The following is a 9,786-nucleotide window of genomic DNA, read 5'->3' on the forward strand; positions in this document are numbered from 1 at the left end:
CCTGGTGAAGCTCTCTGCGTGGAGGCCTTCGGTTTTGATCATCTTGAACAAGATGACGAACCTCTTCGGAAGCTTCATCTATTTGTCTCTGAAGATCAGCTAGACGGGCCATCTTCTCCTTCTTGCGTTGAACCTGCTGCTGAAGGATTTCCAGATTTTGAATTTCCTGATCTAGATCATCCTCCGGAGGTGTTGGACTGGCAGCCTTCCTCTTCTGGCTTCGTGCCTCTCTAAGAGAAAGGACGTCTTGATTGGGGTCCAGCGGCTGCAGCGTGCCAGCCCCTGCTGCTGAAGTCTTCTTCGGCGGCATGACGAAGGTGATGCTTGCCGAAGGTGTTGAAAAGCTCAAGAAATGGAAGTGAGTTCACCGGAGGTGGGCGCCAATGTTGGAGACTTGTTCTCAAGTGCTAAAAGTTAAGAACAAGGCAACACAGAAAATGTTAATCGTTATAGTCCTTCGTCCTCCGAAGCATTATTTCCCTTAGGATATAATGGTTTACGGACGAAGGTTATGAAGGACGTACCTTTGTCAACTCATTAAACGATGACGAAGGCGATAATGTAAAGGATATAAAAGACAATATGAACGATTATATATTATTATCAGGCATAAACAGAAATATTATTGAATTACAAGTATACCTTCAATCGAGAGAAGATGACAATACAAGCGTGACGCAAAAAGTGAATGCCAAATCAGCGTGAACAGTACGGGGATACTGTTCACCTATTTATAGGCACGGGACACAGCCCTTACAAAATTACATTCATGCCCTTTACATTTGATAATAATTCTATAGTAGTCTATCGAGGTCTGAATAGCCTTTTCATCTTTAAGTCGGTTCCACTCTTTGCTGTCACGCCGAAGCTTTCCTGCTCGCACCTTCGGCTCTGTATCAACCTTCGTATTATTCCAGTCTACAGCAATGCCGACTTTAGTCAGAGGATACCTGTTCACACATTGTACTCCAGAAATACTGTTAAATCCTGTTTTTGAGGACCTTTGGATGCCGAAGGTCCCCAACAAAATCTACATACACATATTACTGTTGTTCGACGTTATTATTGAATATTCAGAGTTATTATTGAGTACACGCGTAAGTGAAATTCAAAAGTAAAAAATATCTATAGTATCTGATTGCTGGTTGTTCAATCTTATTACTGAATATTCGATGTTGTTATTGACTATACTCATAAAACAAATTCCAACAACAAAAAAATCTATATACACATATTACTGATATTCAACATTATTACTGACTACATAGGCAAGTGAATTCAAATCAAAAATACCTAGAGTATCTATTTGCTGATCGTTCCAAGTTATTACTGATCGTTACACGTATTACTGATCGGTAATAACCAAGAATGCATGTATATTACATTACTTAAAAATATAGTATACTAAGTACAAGATAAGATGCCTACAAAAACTGTTTTGCTAAAAAATTATATTACGGATAAACAAAAACCATCGTATCGACACCTCACCCAAACTGATTGTTTCTAAAAAATAAAAAAAACTACAGTTAAATGTTTTCAATTGGAAATAAACAGTATGCATAATCCAGTAATAACTTGCTCCCCATCCTGTGTGCAAACAAAAAAGCTAGAGAAATTGTATTAAAAAATAAAAAATGGTGACTATGGAGACAGATGAAAACCCTACCTATAGCGACCTGCGATGACAACTCCGCTGCAACAACTAATCTCCTTGGATTTCTGGATCGGTGCAGTCGAAAATGCGTAAACCCTAACACGACGCGCGATTGACTTGTCCCTCTACGCACGCGGCGATTTAGGGCAGCGCTGGAAAGTAGTGCAAAATGCAAATTGATTTCGAAAATGGGAAGCAACGAAACCCTAGGCTCCCTAGGCTGGGAAAAAATAGTGCCCCGTTTGTTGGGTCAGTAACGTGATGGTTCCACCAGACTAGGTGGGCCCACACGTACGGGGGTTATGCTGTCCGGACCATATGGGTGCCACCTCAAGCCCGGTTCGCGGGTGGACCAGCCGGTCGTGTGAAGCTTCACACTAGGTTGGGAAAAAAATTGTGCCCCGTTTGTTGGGTCCGTAACATGATGGTTCTGCCACACCAGGTGGGCCCACGCGCGTGGGGGTTATGATGTTCGGACCATATGGGTGCCGCCCGAGCTCGGTGTGCGGTCGAACCAGTCGATCGAGTGAAGCTTCACCCAAGGTGATATATATCTACTATATTAAACACCAGTTTCGACGGTCGTCCCACGTCATCTTTTTATGAAGAACCCCTTGTATTTCTTCAAAATCAACATGTGGTACCATATCATATCCAATTCCTATCCTATTTGTTCGCACAACATTCTCGCAATTGTCGATATATCAACAAACCTCGTCCATTTAACAACAACCTTTGTCCGCTTCTTCTGTCGTTGCACCGCCACCAGCGAAGAGGATTAGTGCGCTCGCCTCCGGATAAGGATGCTCACTAGGTGATAAAAGTTGCATCGAGTCCAGCCAACTCTAAACCTCCTCATCACCAAAAGGGACCGGGAGCCCGTCTCCTAGCTCACTTGTCTTCCGCTCCGATGCGAGCTCCGCTCCTCCCATCCCATGGGCGACGTGGCATCAACGATAGATCTACCTATCGTGCATTTTGTCTGGTTAGAGTTGTGCTCGTCGGATCTATTATTGCTAGAGACCGCTCTAATTGTCGTGTTTTCGCAGGGGACATCCACTAACTAGGACACAAGCTTCTCAAATAAACAAGCCAAGCTGCTCAAGACACAGAAGTTCGCGTCCGAGCTTGACCATCCGGCCAGTTCGTTCTTTCACTCATACCCTTTGTTTCTCAATTTAGCTGTAATGAGCGCACAATACTTTAGGGATATATAGCTGTTGTCTGCAAGGGCTTGCTCTGATCCAGCGATTCTGTGCTTGGTAGGTGGATACGTCTAGGTCAAAGGTCAAGTTGGGCGTGATGAAGCCCTGGATTGCCAAGCGGGTCACTGAGCTACTTGGTTTTGATGTATGTTTCTGATCCATGCAGAGGTAGTTACATTTGTATTGTTTGATATGATACTCTAAAGCCAAGAGCAAGTATTTATTTCAGTAATCATGTTAAGCATTAGAGGATAAACTTGTTGTATTTGATATTTATGGAATGATCTTGTTAGCGTACTTGTGCTTTTCTATGTGTTGCTAAACTTAGAGAAAATTGTTAAGACATCGCCATAAATGAATTTGCATGTGCTACCTATGGAATCTAAATGATGATTTTGGTTAAGGAATCAGATCTACACCATCTTCTCGCTCCTAAGTCACAAACCAAAACATTGGCTATAATTTAATTCAAGCATAGGGGATCCTTTTCAACTCATTTTTTAGTCTGTTGGCTAAGATCAAGTGTAATATTTGTTTTACCAGTTCAATATCTGATATATGAACATATGTTCACTTTGACATTAAATTCATTTATTATGGGTATTTTTATCTGATATATGAACATATGTTGAGTAACGTCGCAACGCACGGGTATTAGACTAGTATATATTAAATGGTTAGTTGGATGGGTATATATAGCCTCAAGTCCAAAACTAGCAGTGGGAAACAACACATAAATTATGCATACTTATCGGACATGTCCCGTGTAGTCACTGGATATGTCGGGTGCGTGCACGTCGACTAGATGTTAGAACTATTCATTGTCATCCATTTGAGTGAGAATTCGGCACTTTGGCTGATGTTACACCAGACACGTCCTGTGCATTATAAACCTTCTCGTGTTCTTGTGCAACCTCTTTGAGTAACCCGTTTGGTAGAGTATCTGGTTGTTGATCATGTCTGGTGCCTTATAGATCTCTCTAAACATGTTGCAAACCTCTGTGAGTGTTATATATAGTTTCTGGTGTCCCATTCCATGCACACCTGCATGTTCGAGATACTCTTTTTTAGTAGCCCTTCTTCGATATAATAACACTCATGTCTGGTGTTTTATTCGGTAGCTTTTCGGATACGTCTGGTGATGCTGATTGTTTATTTTGTTTGTCACTACACGACGGTTGATCTTTAGCGACCCTTATTAGGGACCGACGGTTGGTCGCTAAAAGTTATGGACCGACGGTTGGTCGCTAAATTGTTTTATAACGACGGTCTGTGGGTCGCTAAAAGTCTAGAAATTCATCGACTTATGGTCGGTCGCTATAGAGGTAAGTTTGGGACTGATGGTGGGTCGCTATAGGGGTACGTGATTTTTGTGTTTCTTATTTACTCCACTCTAAAGAACCGAAAAACCAGAAAAAAACTGAAATACAGCCTGGCCCACGTGTCAGGCAGCAGATGAACCCTAAATCCCTAATAGCAATCCAGCACGTACCCTTCTGTCCAAAGTCTTCACGGCTTGAGCACATCACCGTGCACGTGGTCGTGACCTGTCTCCCCCAGCCGCCCAACCCCACTCTCGCTCGCTCGCCCCTAGCCCCAGCCGCCGGCAGCCGCCCAGCCCCACCCGTCTCCCCCAGCCGCCCAACCCCACCCTCGCTGGCCGCCGGCAGCCGCCCAGCCCCAGGCCCCAGCCCCGCGGCCGGCCGCCTCCAGGCCCCACCCACTGCCGGACTGCCCCACTGCACCTCCGCCTCCGGCCGCCTCCAGGCCCCTCCAGTCCGCGCCTCCGCCGGCCGCCGCTCCACGGCACCGTCCAGCGCGCCCACCCACTACCGGACTGCCCCAGCCCCAGGCGCCCCGCCGCCCCCCACCACTCCATCAGGCCACCAGCACCAGCCGGCAGGCACCAGGCACCACCGCTACATCGGATTGAACTCCCACGACATCGGCTTCCAAAGACGACTACATCGGTTTCTTCGTGCTGTGTAAGTGCTCCATATCAATGTCACTTAGCCAGATCTGTATTCTTGACTATTGTTTGCTGCCCACACTAGACACATTGCTTTTTTTTGTTTGCTGCCCACACTAGGCACATTATTATTTGGTGCTAAAATTATTATTTGAGGTTGTTGGAATGTTAAATTATTATAAATTTCTGTTACTATTGGATTGTGTGAGAGGGTCAATCGATCAGCTAGTAGAAGGGCAGGTTAATGGTACATAAGTGCTGCCCTCATTGCTTTGCTAGCTCTTGCAGAACGCATCATATACTACGGTCGTGTTAGCCTGAGTTAGTGAAGGTTGTGCAGGCACACCTAGGTATGGATAAATCCTACATAAAGAGTATGGATAAATCATGGATCACAAGTGAGGCTAGGTACAAAGCAACTTTTCATAGCAACTCTTATGTTTTTCTATAGTTATATTGATATGTAACATAGGAACTGTATGTAGGGAGACAAAGGTTTATAAACAAGGGGTGAATGGTTTTCTAGCTTTTGCATTTAGACATTCAGCAATAGGAAACAAGATACTATGCCCTTGCAAGAAGTGTGTTAACTCGTTTTGGAGAGAGGCCGGTGAAGTGCGAGAACACTTGATATGTGATGGTTTTCTAAAAGGGTACACAACATGGACCTTACATGGAGAAGCTTCGTCCTCTTTTGTGAATCATGGTAACAATGATGATGAGTTTAGCGAGCATCCTACAGAAGATGATGCAATATCTGAGTTGTTAAAGGATTTAGCTTGTGGTTTAGATGATGGAGGGGATATGGAGGATGATGGGTCTTTTGAGGAACCTAATGAAGACACAATAGCCATTCGTAAGCTAGCAGAAGACAATAGTCAAGAATTATATCCGGGTTGTCAAAACTACTCAAAGCTATGTTTCCTAGTTCGTTTGCTTCACATCAAACTTCTTGGAGGATGGACAGATAGAAGTTTTGATTTGTTGGTAGATTTACTTGTTGATGCGCTTCCTAAGGGTTCAGCACTTCCTAGAAACTTTCATGAAGCAAAGAAAGTGGTCAAATCTGTAGGAGTCGGGTACACTACAATTCATGCATGTGAAAATGATTGCATTCTATTTTGGAAGGAGCATAAAAAACTTGATTCATGCTCGGTATGTAGTGTCTCACGTTGGAAATCAGAAAAGAAGAGTCTAGATGGGAAACGTGAGTACAAAGTTCCTAGGAAGGTGCTTCGTTATTTCCCTATTAAAAAAAGACTCCAAAGATTGTTTGTTTCTTCTAAATTTGCAAGTCTCACAAGGTGGCATGATGAACAAAGAGTAAAAGATGGTTTGCTTAGGCATCCTGCCGATTCACCCTTGTGGAAAGATATTGATCAAAAGTATCCAGAATTTGCTATGGATAGTCGTAATATCCGCCTAGCATTTGCTACAGATGGTTTCAATCCATATAGGACAATGAATGTTAGTTACAGTATTTGGCCTGGCATATTGATTCCACTCAACTTTCCACCATCGATGTGCATGAAAGATTCAAATTTTATCTTGTCTGTCTTAATTCCTGGTCGATCTTCTGCGGGTAGTGATATGGACGTTTATTTTCAGCCCCTTGTCTATGATCTGCTTGATATGTTTATTAATGGTGTGAAGACCTATGATGCCTCAAAGGGTGAATACTTTCAGTTGCGTGCTGCAATAATTTGGACCATCACTGATTTCCCTGGTCTAGGCAGTGTATCCGGATTTGTCACCTCTGGTCAAGCAGCGTGTCCTGATTGCCACTCATTGATTTGTTCTCTCAGACTTGGAAATGGTAGCAAGTCTTGCTACATGGGACATCGTAGGTTCTTACATCCAAACCACCCATTTAGGTCTGATGTTGATTCATTTGGTGAAAGTGAGTTGAGGCCAGCACCTACTCCTCTTTCAGGAGAGGAAATTTTGGATTGTACAAAAAATTTGAAAACAATTTATGGCAAGAAGCCATCAGGTAAGCCAATAAGGAATCAGAAACGCAAGGATGGGAAACCATTAGTCTTTTTGAAAAGGAGACCTATTTGGTTCACTCTTCCATATTGGAAGGACTTGAAAATTCGATATAATTTTGATGTCATGCACATAGAGAAGAATGTGTGTGAAAATATAATTAATACTTTGTTGGACATTGCTGGAAAATCTAAGGATAATCTGAATGCTCGCTTGGATCTTCAAGCTTTAGGTATTAGAAGCGACCTTCATCCTATTGAACTAGAAGCTAATCAATTTTATTTGCCTCCTGCACCCTACTCAATGAGCTCTGTTGAGAAGAAATTGTTTTGTCAAGTATTAAAAGGGGTCAAGTTTCCTGATGGATATGCCGCTGATATACGACATAATGTTCTTGTCAATGAAAAAAAGATAGTTAATCTTAATACTCATGGCAACCACATTCTTCTACAAGATTTACTGCCACTTGCTGTCCGGAGAGTTCTCCCTCAAGAAGTTAGTGCTGTGCTGATTCGTTTAAGCACGTTCTTTAGAAAATTGTACTCTCCTGTTATTCGAATAAGTGACATGCAAAGGTTAGAATCTGAGATAGCTGAAATCTTGAGCCTTTTAGAGATTATTTTCCCTCCATCATTTTTTACCATTAATGTACATTTGATGGTACATCTTCCTACCCAAGCAAGAGTGGCAGGCCCAATCCATTTTCGAAGCATGTGGCCGGTGGAGAGGTATTTTTCTTTGGTATATTACATAGCAAACAAATAACGATATAATTTTTCAATAATATGATGAGTGTCGTTGTTTACATGTATAGGTTTCTAAAAAATGCAAGGGCTATGTGCGTACAAAAAGTCACCCGGAAGGATCAATTATGGAGGGTTCTTTGTTTGATGAGGCTCTCACGCTTTGTTCTCGGTATTTACAAGATGAGACCCACTTCAACCATAGAGTTAGAAATCGCTTACCAACACAAATTTGTGTTACAACTCCATTCTTTCACAAAATTGGTCGAGCATTGGCTGGAAAGTGTGTTGTCAATTTAGATCACAAGACATGGCTTCAAGCACATAGATATGTCCTTTTCAACTATTCCAACATAGAACCATATTTAAAGTAAGCTATCTAACTCAGCGAGTATCATGTGATTATTTACTCTTCGTTGGCCATTTCAAAGAAAATTCATGTTGGCCATTTCAGCAAACATGCTCAATACCTCTCCTCAATTGGTGTTCGAAATCAGCGTGAGACCAACCACATGCAACATAAAACCTTCCATGAGTGGTTCAGGTTACATGTAAGTATAAAAGGAGAAGTGAATTTACAATCTCATAAAGTCTTTCACTTTAACAATAGTATTGGTACCACAGGTTGAGGAAACATGTGAGGAGGCCTCAGAAGAGATCAAAATTTTAGCTAAGGGACCAATGATGATTGCACATCAGTATAACAGCTACTCAATAAATGGATTCAACTTCCGTACACAGTCATATGATGAGAATAGGTCTGTCCAAAGTAGTGGGGTAGCGTTAGCTGCTGAGACAACTCATTTCGAAAGAGGAAATGATGACAACCATACTATAGGGAAAAACATCTTTTATGGTATCATAAAAGAAATTCTTGAACTCAACTATCACCACAAAGGAAATATTGTGCTTTTCAAGTGTGATTGGGTTGATAACCGTGTAAACAACAAATGGGTTCGAACAGATCAATTTGGAATCACTACAGTGAATTTCAAACATTTATTCAATACTGGTGAAAAGATCTCGGATGAACCTTTCATATTAGCATCACAGGCAACACAAGTTTACTATGTTGTTGATCCAATTGATACTGAATGGGTAGCTGTTGTTCAGCCAAAACCGCGAGATTTGTATGGAAGTGATGTTGATTATGGTATCATTGATGATGAAAATTATGTAGTTCCGCCAATCCTTGATCTGCAATCTAATGTATTTGAAAGTCTTACTGTTGGATGTGTCCCATGTGCTAGAACAGATATAGATGGTGTCATTGTTAGTGGAGTAAAACAAGGAAAAAAATCTAGAAAGTAAGTTTGATGATTCCATGTTTGATGATATTTTTTAATATATGCATGCACTTGTTGTTTGAGTGTAAATAGCTAATCTCATTGTTTGAGTAAGTTTGATGATTCCATGTTTGATGATATTTCAGGAAAAAAAATGGCAAGCGCAAGAGAAAGCAATAAAGATGGATCATGTAGTGAATACGAGCAGCTGAAGCAAGAAAATATTGAAAGAAATAAAAGGAGGTTGGCATCTCTTAACATCCCTGAAATCGTCAAGAGTATGGAGCACCAAGGTCCATCCAAAAAAATTTCAAAGGTTGGCATCTCTTAACTGAATTATAGCACAGGAACATCTCTGGTTTCTACTACTGCACCTATCTATATCTTTATTGCTTTCAGATCTATTTCAATCCTGTGCTAGAAAAGAAATTCCTGTGCAACTTGATGTTCCTGTGCAGTAGTAGAAACCAGAGAAATAGTGCCCAGAATTGTGCTAGAATTAGTGCCCAGAATTGTGTATGTGCTCCCAGAAACAGAAATAGTGCCCAGAATTCCAGAAACAGAATCCCAGAAACAAACTTAGTGCCCAGTTATCTGTGTATGTGTATGTGAGTGCCCAGTTATCTGTGTATGGTAAGCCATCACTGTCCGGAGCGAAACATATTCTGGTGTGTTGAAGTCGTCTTTTCGTCCGGAGCTGCAGTCTGTCTTTGCCTCTCCAAGACCCAGGACCAAAATCTGATCACCAACAGAATTTTAGTGCCCAGTTTTAGAGCTTCTTAGTGCCCAGTTCCAGAAAATAAAATCTGAAGTCTGAATCTATTTTCTGGGACCCTAAACCTGCAGTTCCAGAAATTTTAGAGCTTCTTAGTGCCCAGTTTTAGGCCATTCGCTTTTAGAGCTTCTTACTGCATAACATTCATGCCATTCGCTTGTA

The 9,786-nt window shown here is 41.8% G+C and overlaps 1 pseudogene; it reads left to right on the forward strand.

The window, feature by feature from the left end:
- The first annotated feature begins 3,354 nt into the window (after window positions 1-3,354).
- On the forward strand, window positions 3,355-3,516 carry LOC111591462 (uncharacterized; annotated as a pseudogene).
- The last annotated feature ends 6,270 nt before the right edge of the window (window positions 3,517-9,786 follow it).

The sequence above is a fragment of the Zea mays genome, chromosome 4 (genome assembly GCF_902167145.1).
Source record: "Zea mays cultivar B73 chromosome 4, Zm-B73-REFERENCE-NAM-5.0, whole genome shotgun sequence".
NCBI classification, from domain to species: domain Eukaryota; kingdom Viridiplantae; phylum Streptophyta; class Magnoliopsida; order Poales; family Poaceae; genus Zea; species Zea mays.